Source organism: Haemaphysalis longicornis, unplaced genomic scaffold (assembly GCF_048455015.1).
Source record: "Haemaphysalis longicornis isolate Haplotype H1 unplaced genomic scaffold, Haemaphysalis longicornis Haplotype H1 scaffold_9, whole genome shotgun sequence".
Lineage (NCBI taxonomy): Eukaryota > Metazoa > Arthropoda > Arachnida > Ixodida > Ixodidae > Haemaphysalis > Haemaphysalis longicornis.
Genome location: NW_027526460.1, coordinates 118,661,459 through 118,675,642, shown reverse-complemented (window position 1 = coordinate 118,675,642; position 14,184 = coordinate 118,661,459). Strand labels below are relative to the sequence as shown.

The 14,184-nt window shown below is 45.6% G+C and overlaps 1 protein-coding gene across 2 annotated transcripts in view; it reads left to right on the top strand.

Moving 5' to 3' along the window:
• Window positions 1-735: 735 nt before the first annotated feature.
• Window positions 736-14,184, top strand: part of LOC144152486 (decapping and exoribonuclease protein-like) — a 54,386-nt gene continuing 40,937 nt past the window's right edge. The window contains exon 1 of one of the 2 annotated variants that reach the window (XM_077683759.1): window positions 736-852. The gene's annotated coding sequence lies outside the window, so the exon portion shown is untranslated. Of the gene's footprint in view, window positions 853-11,624; window positions 11,936-14,184 lie in introns of those variants that run through there. The other variant, XM_077683761.1, reaches the window with a different exon arrangement.

Genomic DNA, 14,184 nt, shown 5'->3' with positions numbered 1-14,184 from the left:
GGTTTATGCATGCACCCATCATCCCATTCTGTGTTCTTGTAAGTGGCTTCCAAAGAAGAATTGTCTATGAATAGTGTTTCCTGAAAATACAGCTTACGCTGTTCATACTGGAAGATCTATGAATAAGGGGAGGAATTCAGAGCCTACATGGCCTCTCAACCCGACTCCTAGTGTTTTTCTAATATTGCGTCTATCATACGAATTAATACGGAGATTTTTTACGCGTATATTGTGCATAAGTATTGACGTATCCTGTCCATGGCTAGAAACTCAGCAGTTAGAGAAACACATGGTCTTCACCAATTGCACTGGGACCTTTGTCGTGCGCTTTGCGCTATTGCTATGAGCCCCTCAACGATGAATAAAGAGCAGTTTTAGTTGCTGAAATATTTTGAATAGTCAATATATCGCTCGTTTTAAATGCACTCATGGCGAATATGTGGCACTGCATGAACAGATACTTTTGGAAACATCGTATTTCATCCAAGCGAATTAAAAATCGCAGAAAAAGCTCACGGTTTATTGATTCCCTTCAAGTTTCTACGTGAGGTTCAGCTGGACTGGCCTCATGATAAATATGGCTTGATGAAACGGTACTGCAAACTGTGAGCGCACATAAGCCCTTCAACGGCGGAGGTGACTCCGGGAAGTTGGCGGGGAGGGGGGCTGGTGGAGCTTCTGGGAATAGCGCGCACGTTTTGGCGTTATCAGGGGACTTTGGTTTCATTATCAGTACGGCACTCTTCGTAGCATACCTGTTCCTAAAGCCCTTGCCAACGTCCGCAGTAGAACGCCGATCCTCTCTGCTCGTGATTGACACTTTTTGCGACGCCGAAGGGGGCACGTTCGCAGGTAAGCCCACTCGTATACTTCGTAAGTTTTACTGTTTGCCACTGATAGTTTTTTTTTTTTTTTCAAAATCAAGTGTCCTCTACGCAAGCGAACGCCATTTTGAGCCACTTTACTTTCATAGGGCGTCCGGGTAAAAGTTATCCTGGCGGCATTGTTTCCGAAGCAGACTGTATATTGTGTCTCGAGCGGGTTGTCTTTCCTATTGCTCCACGAAAAAAAAAACACGAAACAAAGGGGAGAAATCGAACTAGTAGAGCGATCGAGTTGAAACCAACGCCAGACGCAACCAAGAAAGCTAAATGAGATACACCAAACTTTGAATAAATAGACTGTAGCAACACAGACTGTACTAACGAAGACTGCGCAGAGATAAAATATAATTTTAATACTCAATGGCTCCCGGGAAAGCATAATTTGTTTTGCTGTTAATTTTTAGCTTGCAACTGTGCAAGTTTGCTGTGTTCTACAGTCATTAATGAAAAAAAATTGTTCCGGTAAATCAATTATGGCACCTTTATTTCGCTGCGTCAAATAACGTTTCAGGTAGACTAAAGGCCAAAGTGCTGAAATAGTTGCGCATTTATAAAAAAACCATATTAACTGCGGCAAGGGATAAATAAACCAGGAAATTAGTGGTAAGCAATCATTACTTATTCAAGTAATCTCACTTATTTAGAAAAATTTCAAGAGTTGTGAGTGGCGAAGACAGTACACACGGTCCCTATATCCACCTAACTTAAAACTGAAATTTATAGCAGCTGAAAAAGAATGACTATGGTATTGTTACGCCTCGTGTCTTCATTAAAAAATTTGTGAGGTTGGCTAGGCATTCTTTTCTCATCTTTTTTAGCGTAGTAACAAAAACCGGGCAGTATTTTCGCAAGGGGTGTAAATTACAGCATATAATGACAGTATCATGCGCACTTCGCACAAGGCAGGCCGCGATACCAGCAATGGAAATTATAACCCTTCCAATTTTTGAAGAACTGTGGCGCGAAAGCTGATAGCTATTTACCGGTGCCAGCATTAAATCGGCGAGGTGGCGCATAAACGTAAAAGATGCGATGACAGGGATAACAGGTGTTTTAGGATTTTTTCGAAAAGGCACTATTTACAGGAATATTGTAATATCTCCTAAAAAAGTTACATTCTAGGACTTTCTGAAATATTTTCTAGAATGATCAAAATTGCATACGTAATATATATAATATTATAGGAGTATTAGCAGAAATTCTGAGAATTTCTCATGGAACGATAACTTATTTTCTCATAGACGGAACTCTCTTAGAGATTCAGCATGGTATAAGATGGGAGAGCGTGCTGAATATTTAATTTCGCCGCCTTACTAAATTCGCTTCGCGCCATTTCTCTTTCTTTTTCTCGTATTCCGGAAAATAATTTCTCATTTGGAATTGCCTGTCCTCGGCGTTGAGTCCGCCCTCTTTGGAGATCGACACACCGCTTCCAGATGGCAGCCCTTCGAAACTGTGCGCGGCTAATCAGAGTTGCCAAGCAGATGGCGGTATGAAAGCGATGGTACCCGCACTTGAGAGAGATGGAGCGGGGATGCCTTTAATGTGTAGTAGAGGGGTAATGCCTGCTTGCAGAAGGGCTGGATACGCCAGGTGGGGATAACTGCGGTAATGTAGGGGTAATGTGGGAGATCGAAATGGCAGCAACTGGAGGAGAAGCAGAAACATCAAAAATAAAGTGCACGAACATACTGAAAACAAAATTTGAAGAACTTTAGACGTGTCATTTAACTTCGCAAAGGTGTCCAGCGGAGCAGTAGCGCTCACAGAGGGTTAGACATAATTCCATGTTTTTTGTAATTTGTTAACTGTAGCGATGACAGATTTATGATTACTGTGATACGCACTGACGGCTTCTGTTGCAACGTTAGACCAGGTTATTTGCCAAAGTGCTACACACGACCGTTGATGATTAGCTAAGTTACTTGAATTAATGAGGCTCTTCTAACACAAACGTGTGGTTCGGAAATGTCCACACTGAAGTCTTCTACAAAACATAGCCGCGTATAGACGACAGCCGACTGGTGCCCCTGCCAAGTCAATGCCTCCCTTCTCTTTCCCGCTCACCTCTCTTGCTGTTCCTCTCCCTTCTCGTTCCTCCCAAACTAACACGCTAGAGGTCTGCAGAAGTCAATTTAAATTTACCGCGTTCCACTGCTACAAGTTAGGTGTCTCGATGCTAGCGCAGCCGTATGGCGGAGACGCACGTGAATTGAGGCACCCTACTACAACCGTTATACAAACACGTTGCTCTACTCCACGAGCGTTCCAAGGGGAACGTGGATTCCATCTAGGAAAACCTTTCGTTGCTATTGCCGTTTGATTTCTTGAATCGACAGAATCGACAGAATCGACAGCTGGGCTAGTTGGTATCCGTCCATCCTAAACAGAGCGCCTAACAAAACAACGACGAGGAAGAAGAGACCCAAGACACACAGCGCCGTCTTGTGTCCCTTCTTCCTCGTCGTAGTTTTGTTAAGCGCTGTTTAGGATTGATTTCTTGAATGCCGCCAGGAGGTAGCGCGGGCAACAGCAGGCGACGGTTTTCTGCCATTGATGTAGTATTTTATTTGTTATCGCGAAAACACAGCATCCATGAATTTTTTTAATAAAGGAAAACTGCAAATATCACTTATGTATTGATTTTCTGCCTTATATTTGCGTAATGTCTTGTTCGTGTGCAACAATATTCACAAGTATGAACATTGACACCGGACTTACACGTTTAGATTTGGCTGTGACTTTTGCGCAGCTTTTGTTTCGCTTTGGACGGGTGGCTGAATCGAGTCACAGGCAGACAGGCATACAGACAGACATAGAGACAACCATAATTTTTGCGTTTAAGCAGCCCAAGAAATTACAGGGGTAGTTCTATCATGTCTGATCCATGGAATGGTTACGATTATGAACTTCTCGGTATCCACATGGGTGTGCCTCGATATACATGCTCGGTGGGCATCACAATGTTGTAATTCGGTTTTAGGGCACAGACGTACCACAGTCGGTACCTCTGTTTCCTCACGAGGCAAGGGTGTATGGTATGTCGGGAAAGGCACATCTAACATAGCCTTTGTATAGTGGTTGGTTTATGTTAAATATTATAGTACTGCAGCGCGAACTCTCCAACATAAACGGATGCGTCGCTTTTTGTCTGGTTTGGGGGCATCGCCATTACAACCGCAGAGAGATGTTTGCTAAAGTTGATCCCGACCGCTGTTGCTGCTTTTCTGATGGGGACGGAAAATGAAAACGCCGGTGTGTCGTGATTTCGACGCACGTTAAAGATCACTATGTGCACAAAATAAATCCGGAGCCCTCCACTGCGGCGCGCTGTATAGTCCAGATGCACTTTGGCCGCGGTAAACCCCCACAATCAATCAATCAATCAATCAATCAATCAATCAATCAATCAATCAATCAATCAATCAATCAATCAATCAATCAATCAATCAATCAATCAATCAATCAATCAATCAATCAATCACGTTTAGCTTAAGTTCGACCTATACATGACGTTTGTACAGTGATAGTGTGTCTCACAGTCTTCTAACATGACTGGAGAAAGCATTTCTTGACTGGTTTACTGACAGCCATTTTTCCGTCACCGGTGATTACCACTGGGGTGTGTTACACCTGCTGTTACACCTGCTGCGAATCCGGTTGCCGCCGGTTCTAGCGCGTGCTGACGCGTTACACTTCGGGAGAAATGTGAAGGCCTTCGGACAAAACGATGCGGCCCGCCAGTCATGCATGAGAAAGACGACCATATAGATGGATGACTATACTGCTACCACAATGCAAAGCGATGACGGAACATGTAGATAAACAATTTCAAGCGTGCAGATCTCCGGTGATGTGTCCTTCAGTGCTCACGTATAAAGCAGTCCTGCAGCTTCGCTTGCGACGAAGCTTGCGAAGCTTGCGAATTGGCGAAGCTTGCGACTTCGTGCAAGCTTCGCCAATTTATTGCGTTGCATGGCACTGCTGATCTGTTCTTGTTCATAGTCGGTCTTAGGCCTGTCGCTGGAAACTCTATGTCGATGCAGCGATTTAAATCGTCACCTTTTCCTTTTTCCAGCGAATAACTTTTTCAATTTAGACGCTACGTCAGCCCGACTGTTACTGCTTCCAGCAGAAACAAGGCAGGCTTCTCGCTCCTTTCACCAGGACCCCAAAAATATTGGTCAGAAACTGAAAGCTGAAGAGAGAAAGTAAATTCAATTGGTTATATTCAAACGAACTCGTTATATGGGGGCACCTCGTGATCGCTCATCCCACTGTCTTTTGGATTTCTTGCTTTGTCCGCGAATCCCAAAAACCTGACGGCTTGAGCAATAAAACACTTCCTAAATGTGCACAGTTGTCTATTCCTGGATATCGTCTGTTTGTCTTCTGGCGCAGTGCTAGTCAAAATGAATTTTTTTAGAGTTACCCTACCGATTACTCCCATTAACAGCGATGCTGTTGAAGCTCATGGTTGGGCCGCCGAACGTGGGCAGGAAAACCTTGCTGAGTGATGACGTCATCGCTCACGCCGGCACCGCTTTACCGTAGGTAGGGTGGCTAGAATGAAAGGCGTGAAAGAACTGGTACAGGCACGGCTCTGGAAACGCGTGGTGGGGTGGTTCGCTCTATCGATTATTGCGACGAGTGGCGCACTTTTGATGGTGCAAAGAGAAGAAACAATGCCAAAACGAAAGAAGCGAAAAGGACGAGAAGCAATAACCTGCATCCACTTTTTAATTAGCGTCCCACACGCCAGACCACCCTAGCGTAAAGATAGCCACCGAACAAGTTCAAAAAAAAAAATTTGGGCAAGTGCCCTTCCCACTGCGCCCTCCGCTACTCTTGAAGCCTCACCACAAAGCCGCTGGGCATGCGTCTATTGCACACACTTTAATGAACGGGTTTTCATTGCTTTTGGGGTTCTAGCGACGACACCACGCAGGAAACCTGACTGGATCTCGAAGGGCCACGCAAAAAACTTGGCCGAGTCTCCAAACATAACCACGGATAAACTTAGCCGACCAAAATAAGTCAAGTGGGGCCGCCAGTGTCGCTGTTTGTCCAGTCTTTGCGCAACTAGTGCTAAGCTACTATAATTTTGTTTGTTAGGTGGCACAAAACTCTGCCATCCTATTCATAAACAGCTTCCTTCTAATATCACAAAAGCATACCTAATAACGACAAGGATATGAAATCAAAATAAATCAAGAGAGAATGTACACACGATCACACGAAATAGTACACACCGAATGTAACTGCATCGGTTTTGTAAGAACTAAGTAATATTGAACCCTACAGAGTCCTACAAAAAACTAGGCAAAATTTTTTTCCTAAACATGAATTGCCACTTTCGGCCCATTATTCGGGGAAGTGACGGAGATCAGCGCTGCACGCGTCGTGCACGGGAGGGGCAGATAGCGGTTGTTCCTTGCGTAGAGGGGCAACGAAGATGGATGTACAGAGAATCTACTTTCGCGCACGACGCCGTAAAGCACAGGGAAGGACTTCGCAACCCATCTTAAGCTTTAGAAGCTTCGGGTATACGCCGCGTTGTTGCGGAGAATGTGCGGCAATCCTTCCACCAGGTTATCGGTGGTATTCACTGAAATGTTTAGCGGTCAATTGCTTCGCTTGGCAACTCTGATACGGCCACCGGCGCGGCCTCTGCGCCACTGCCTTGGGGGGGCTTGTGCCACTACGCCCGCACGCTGAATAAAAATAACACCGACGTGCGTCGTCTGCTCCGTTTCAACCCGATTCTCAACGGCGGTGTCAACAGAATATTTATTAATCGACTCACATATTTATTAATCGACTCACATTGGAGTCGAGGTTTTACTTTGCGTTCGGTGGGGTAGAGTTTGGAACGTCCAACACACGTCATGTGCATAGCACAGACAAGTACCGCCATCCCGCGGAGCCCGACGTAACCAGTGGCGACGCTCTCACATGGTTGCCTGCGTGCGTGCGTCTCCAGTGAATACAAGGTATAAACCGTTTACAGCGGGCAGTTAGACCCGCATTTGCAAGATGGCGCCAGTGCCGCACTCGCCATTACTGGCCTTTTCCAGTTTCGGTTTCGCCGTGGACTCCCATTGTCCGCTCGAAGTGCGCCGTTAGCAAAATTGGTTAGGCATAAACAAAAGTCATAATTAAATATTGTGGACGCAGACGGAGCTCATGTCGGTCGTTGCGAAGTGGAACGGAACGTTCGCGGAAGCGCTCCCATGTACGGAAGCATGTGAAGTCTACGGCGGCGCACTGCCAAGCGTGATTCAGTCATTCGCTCGCAACAGTTCGAGTTCCCTCCATAGGTCGCATTTTTCGCGCTTATTGCGATGCGACAGGTAGATCAGACGGAGTGTGGGAACGCAGAGAAAAAAACGTTATTGATTTCAGCTGTCGCTCGGAACGTATGCTTACTCTGCGCCCTCAGTGAGCATCGTGTACCTCGCGAAGGGCACTTTCGAGCACAGGAGTATCTGAAATCTTGAGCGGTACATTTCGCTACACAGGTCATTGAAGCAGATTATTCTAACGGTACATTTCAAGCACAGTGTGATATGCAGAGTCCTAACTGAGGCTACACAAAATGGAAGTTCGCCACTTTCAACTCTGTGTCATTAAATCCCATATAGGGCCCCAGTCGGCCGCGTGCATGGTTATGGCTGCAAAGCCATTACGTAACGAATAAATAAAACTTGCTGCAGCAAATCTGACAAAAATAAATGCATGAATGAATAATTTCAAATAAAAATTAAGGACTTATCGAAAAACTGTTAACCAATTATGTAACGCATAATATAAAAATACAAAAAAATGCTCACATCCGCAGCCTTACGGCCCAGCTCGGGGAAATTTTTTTGTGTTAACAAAGCTTGATCATCTGATTTGAGCGTTTATAAACTTCACTGTACGCGCTAAATATTATTTCGCAATTTGCGGGCGAGCGCGCCTAACGTTAATATATAGCCACGCATATGTGTTTTTTTTTCGTCCACTCTAGGCGCCATATAGCAGTTTCAACATGTGTGTTTCTATCACCGGAAGACAGCACATACCGAACAGACAACAGCTTATAATGCGGAACAGGTATGGAATGCAGACCGCGTCAGCTGTAAGTCAGCTGACAGTTTCAACGCTGAGCGATGCAGCTTTTTCATCTCACGGCGAGACATGAAGAAGCGGTAAAGGAGTGGTATACAACTTCCACACCCATGCAGGATTATTTTGTTTTACAGCCCTTCATATGCATAATATGGTGGGTCCAGGACCAATCATTTTAGTGTAGGCTAGAAAGGAAAGTTCTGAAAAGCTTTAGAGCGTTATTATTACATCCAGAGTTGTGTTTGATCACACGATGTTACAGCTCTTAGGCTTTTATTTCGTTACTCTAACAAAGTAAGTCGGAATAGAAAAAAATCAAAAGCAGCTTTATTTGCTCGAAAAACGTGAACAGGAATCTATAGGCGACGAACGCCAATCGAAACAGGGCTCAAACGACCTTTATGGGATGTTGTTTGTAACGAAGTAATCTCTCAACGTTACCGCACTCTACCTACTGGGACAACAAGCCCCCAGTCATAGCAACCCTCGAAAAAAATGGTCAAATACGCCCGTCGAGACGCGCCGGGCCTCGCCGAAGTGCACGGGCACCAGAGAAGGCCACGGGGACAAACGCGTTCTAAACGGCCAACCCTGCTGAATGACGTCCGCCGTCCAACAGGGCCGCTCCCACTGCGCCGCGCTGTACACGCTCTATAGAGACTGTGCGAAAAACAGAATTCACGATAGGGGCATAATGTTATCACCGAAGTCTTATCGGCATTTGAGGAAAAAACACCGGCGGGCCGGTACATGCATCTCCGTGCGTGCACGATTAGCCGAGGTCGCAGTGTTTGAACGAGACATGTAACTAGGGTTGAACATTGGGCTTTAGTGTTTTTGGAGACGCTGAGAATAATGGTGCATACGACCTGACTACTGCCTCAGCACGATTTGTGACTTATTTTCCCTTGCCTTCCACGAGATAAGGACGATATGATATCTATTGGAACTGGCTATGTCATCCCAGCAAGCCCGCCAACGTGCTATGCCTCAGATAAATGCGCTTTAATTGTATTAGTTGTTTATTGATACTGCGTTTAGTATGGCACATGTATTTGTTGATTGATTGATTGATTGATTGATTGATTGATTGATTGATTGTAGGGTTTAACGCGCCGACGCAACGCAGGCGATGAGGCGCGCCGTAGTGGAGGGCTCCGGATTAATTTTGACCACCTGGGGATCTTTAACGTGCGCCGAAATCTCGTACACACGGGCGTTTTTGGTTTTCGCATCCATCAGGAAAGCGGCCGCCACGGCCGGGAATCGAACCCGCGACCTCGTGCTCAGCAGCGCAACGCCTTAGCCACTGAGCCACCGCGGCGGGTCACATGTATTTGTGAAGCGATGTTAAGCAGGCGAAATACAGCTTCCCTTAGCGTACTCTCTGGAAACTGTATATGAAAGACACACTCGCACACACGCACACACGCACACACGCACACGCACACACACACGCGGAAGCACGCATGCACGCACGCGCACGCACACACATTTTATACCTATAAAGACAAGTGCCCGACTAAATGACTGAAAACAGTTTGACTCCGAAAAGCAGTTTTTGGGAGATCCGAATGGGTTGCATATACCAGCAGAAAACATTTCAGTATGTGATCGGGTCCGAGATATAATAAGGTTTTCATAAAAAAAAAAAACATTTTAGCCTTAGCGATGGATTTTTTTAAAGCCCAGCTATAATGAGTATTTATACCATGACAGGAATGCAGTTCTGAAGTTTAAAAACATATCGATGAAAAAAAGATTCTTGTAATAGCAAGCGGTTTTCAGACTTAAATTCGCAATCGACCTCGTCTGGGCCTGTAAAAGTGACGGGGACCACACCGCGAAGTGTGTTGATGCGTATTGCACGGCAAAACAATGCCCTTGCAAGCAGAGTAGCCCATCTACCTAATCTGTGTCTGTCGTTTTTTCACAGGTGTGGTGTTCTGCGAAACGCCAACTTTAAAGCCTCGGTAACGCGGAGCAGTAATGTTGACAAAAGTGCCATGCGGTAAAACCTTAATGCGTAGCATTCTTCGCCGAGTACCCCCACAGCCAGGACCGTGTAACACCCTGTATTTTCACAATAATGCCGATTTCGCGGAAGTTTCACCTTTTGTCCGCATACTAGCGCGAACGGAGATAATTGGCCGAACGGAATTTTAGAAAAACCAAGAAATAAGAAAAATATAAAAAAGCGAAAATGGCGAACCGTGGAACGTCCTGAATTTCCGCAAAAATTCTGATTTCGTTGTAGTTCCACGGTTAAATTTGTAAAACAGCGTAAATGGAGATAATTGGTAGAACAGGATGGTGAAAAACCAGGAAATAAGAAAAATATAAATACTGATAATGGCGAACCGTGTAGTCCTTCCATTTCGACAAAAATGTGGATTTCGCGGAAGTCACAAAATTCTGAAAAACCAAAAAATAAGAAAAACAGAAAAAAATAGTGACAATGGCGAAGTGCGTAACGCACTTCATTTGCTCAAACATGCATATTTGGCGGAAGTACCGCCTGTACTCATTGTAATAACGTAAAAGGAGATAATTGGTGGGACAGAATTTATAAAAACGAAAAGAACAACGATGAAAATAGCTCACACTTTATAGACCAGCGGCATAAGACTTCTACGCAATAGCAGATATTTCCCTGAATTTATTCAGATATTTTGCATTGCCGGCAAGGTTTGTAAAACAGGGGAGAAGAAAGAAGGGCGAGAAGGTGTTTCACGGGGCCTCGAAACGCCCTCGCTGACAACCATTAGAGCACCACTGATTAGTGGATTGCGGAAGACTATTTGTTTCCATGGTAGTCATGAATGAGCAAAAGGTATCCAACGAAACAATTATGATGGGAAGTAGTTGCAAATCTGGTTGTTACATTACAGCACGGCTATGTATAATTTCTGTTTGCGTTTTGAAGTACAATTCATCGAATTATAGGTATCTTTTTCATCACGTCGCATGTTGTAGTTGATTTTTTCGGATCTTTTGTAGTTGATTTTAAAGAAACGAGTAGTTGGATGTGGGTAATATTGATGTGGTTATTTTAGCAACGAATAAACGTTACAAGCAACTTTAAGCGAGCATTTTTAGAGCACTAGGAAGTATAAACTTGCCGAGCATTTTGTGCACCAACAAAAAAAGACATTGTTGAGCAAAAAAAGTTGCGTTATAGCCAGTGTTCCTTTCCCGCTCCGAAATGTATTTTTTGTTGCGCAATCTTGTACTGCCTAACACATTTTTATTCTTAATTGGCATATCTCCAGAGAGTAGCACTGACACGCCTTCCGGTTCGTTCTGTATCCGTTGTTGTGATAATGCACCGGGTCGCCGGTTCTCTGCGAAGCGAGCTGCCAACTATGCATGCTGCGAAATTAATCGGACGCGCACTTCCTTTTAGGGTCGCAAGACAAACAACCACTCGGAAACGCTGTTTCCGATTCTATAAAACAACTTATTAGCAAGAGCGACACTCGAATCGTGTTAACAACGTGTCAAATGCGAGCAGCGCGGGGTTTCGTGACCAAGATGGCGGCCAACCAAGCGCGGCGGTTGCCAGACTTCGCGCCAGGCAACCTTGCACAAAGTGTTATTCAGAATGAATAGTTCCGCGCTGTAGACGGAATGTTTTCTCCGTGAATCATTCTTAAAAGGGGCGTTGTGGTGCATGCGTAGGCAGGCTCCATACAACGGATTGTGGGTGACGTGCGTGGAAGTTTAACTCTGGAGACCTGCCGTGAGGCGACGCCCCTGTATCCTTAGCGCTACCAAGTGCCATTGTTTCCACCTTGCAGACCTGACTTGAAGGCTGTTAGGTTAACTGGACAAGTGTACTCGAGTGGTAGTCGGTTTACGGGCCTCGGTGAGATCAATATTAAGCCAACTTATTGAGCTTTTCGACGAGCCGTTCAATACCTTTCGACAGCCTGAACGTGAGTACGGACACGTCGTATGCCCCTCTGCCAATTTTGCAGCAATTGAAACAGTGCGAACGGAACTCACACACTGTCGTATTTCAGCTGATCAAGTCAAGCAATAGGACATGAATTGTCGTGCGTGACCAGAGAGCAGCGCTGTTTCATTTTAGGCTAATTTAACAAGACGCAGAGCTGTTCTAATTCTTCTTCGCATTCCCGTGTTGGCGCATTATGTATTGCTCAAAGCTCTCTAGTTTTGGGATCAGACTACGCAGCTGGTATAGAGCCGTATAGAAATTAAAACTGGTAGTCGTGCATACGTAGGCTCTCGGGCACCAACGCAGCAATCGAGGGTTGTCCAAAGCTTCCTATTTGCTGTTACTTGTGGGTTTACAGTATACTGACTATTGTTTGTGACATTTCATGACTATTGGCGCTTCGTTTTTGCGGGAAACACGTCGTGCTGTCTAGCTTGCTACACGTATAGCATAAAAGGTGAGCGACCTGTCGTGGGATCAAACCGCAAGTACTTATAAACGCAGCGGTTTTAAGTGTCATCATGGAATAGCATGCGTGAACACTCTATGCTTTTGTTACAATTAGCTCTTACGCCGCCAACATATTTTCTCAGTTTTATTTTGGACTCGTCAACCGCCCCCAGTTGACGTCCCCGATTTTTTGAAATATCACTAGCAACGTGAGCGCTTATTTTTCTAAGGCATAAAGAAAACTGTACCTGTAGCACATGTAACAGCTAGCCACTGCTGTAGCAGATAGCCACTGTAGCAGATACCCACTGCAGTATCATCGAATTAAACTTCGTCCGGGACCATCGCCGTCGGCAATAACTCATTATCGCGGTGAGTACGACGCACTGACTGAACCACTCAGACACGAAATGATCGATAGTTTAAAAAAACAACTTCAGCGAACACAACATAATACAAAACGTTGTTTTGATACTGGAGGGAACACGAACACTGGATCGGCTGGACCTCACAGGAGAACCAGAGCCTGTCGTGGACGCCACACGAGGCACCGAACGGATCGTTGGTAAAGTGCTTCTCTAAAGCGTGGTTTCTCCTCACTGCAACACGTTCCTTAACGTAAACGGAAGGCTCCTCCGTAGTCCGATGGCAACCCCTCAAGGAGCTCAAAAACAGGCTACGTATAATGCATGGATGAGAGGCCGAATTAAGTTGAGGACCGTAAGTGGCTTACCGCCGCTGCGTACGGACCCGCGGCCGCGCAGACCGCTCGCTGCTATTGTCCGACCTCTAGGCACTGCTAGGGTGCCTCGATGGAACCCCATCGCACAGGGTGGAACCACCATTTAAATGGGGCCGTGCCGTTCTCCTTCCCAAGGGCCCCATATTGGGTCAAAGTGCTAACTCATAGTGTTAATGCTAAGCTCAACGTGTTCGGCCGCCTGACTTACTGCGCGAAGCCACTTCTGGTGAGATGTTCTCGGGTATGCTGTACTTTCAAGGTGTACTCAGTGACCAATTAGCAGTTCCTCATGAGCAGTAGCAACTAGCCAGATCGACCGGTGTGTAGCGGTTCGACAACGAAACAGCTCGGTTGTTTCCGTTTCCCACAAGACCCAGTAACGCGAAATAAATAGGAAGATTGAAACTTCGCAAGCAAACCGCAGTGCAGCGAAAATTACAGAGACCGGTACAGTGACCCAGAATGGCGGCGCAAACGTACCCTATGCACATCTACAAAGCAGTTTGCTTTGTGACGTTTGGACGGCTCTCCATTCGCAAATGGTACGTGGTCTACGTTTGTTCTTATATGGCAGTGCTATCGTGACGCGTATTGGCAGCAATAATGTCCCTGTCAATGTCCGTACGCTTACGTTCGCGCTCCTCAATGGGCCTACAGTGAGCAGCTTCTTGGGCGGGGCTTTCCAGAGGTAATAAAGCGTCTATATTGGCGTGTGGGGCGGATTTACATTGAAGAACGGACTTCACATCGCCCGCCTACCCTGCCCCACTAACATTTCTATCTAATCCTCTTTCTGCATCCTTCATCAGGCCAGTCCCACTTCTACTCCCCTACCTAATTTTTCCTAGTTCTGAAAGTGAAATCTCCCTTATTCATTCCCTCTCACAACCTTTACAATGCCCTAGATCTGAAGATCAAAATCGGAGACTTCTTGTGCGTTCCTCAAGGGCCTTGCAATAGGGGTCACAAACGTAGAGAAACGGTCACCTATTGAAGAAAGCTTTGCTATAAAAAACCCCTCTTAACGCAGCAGG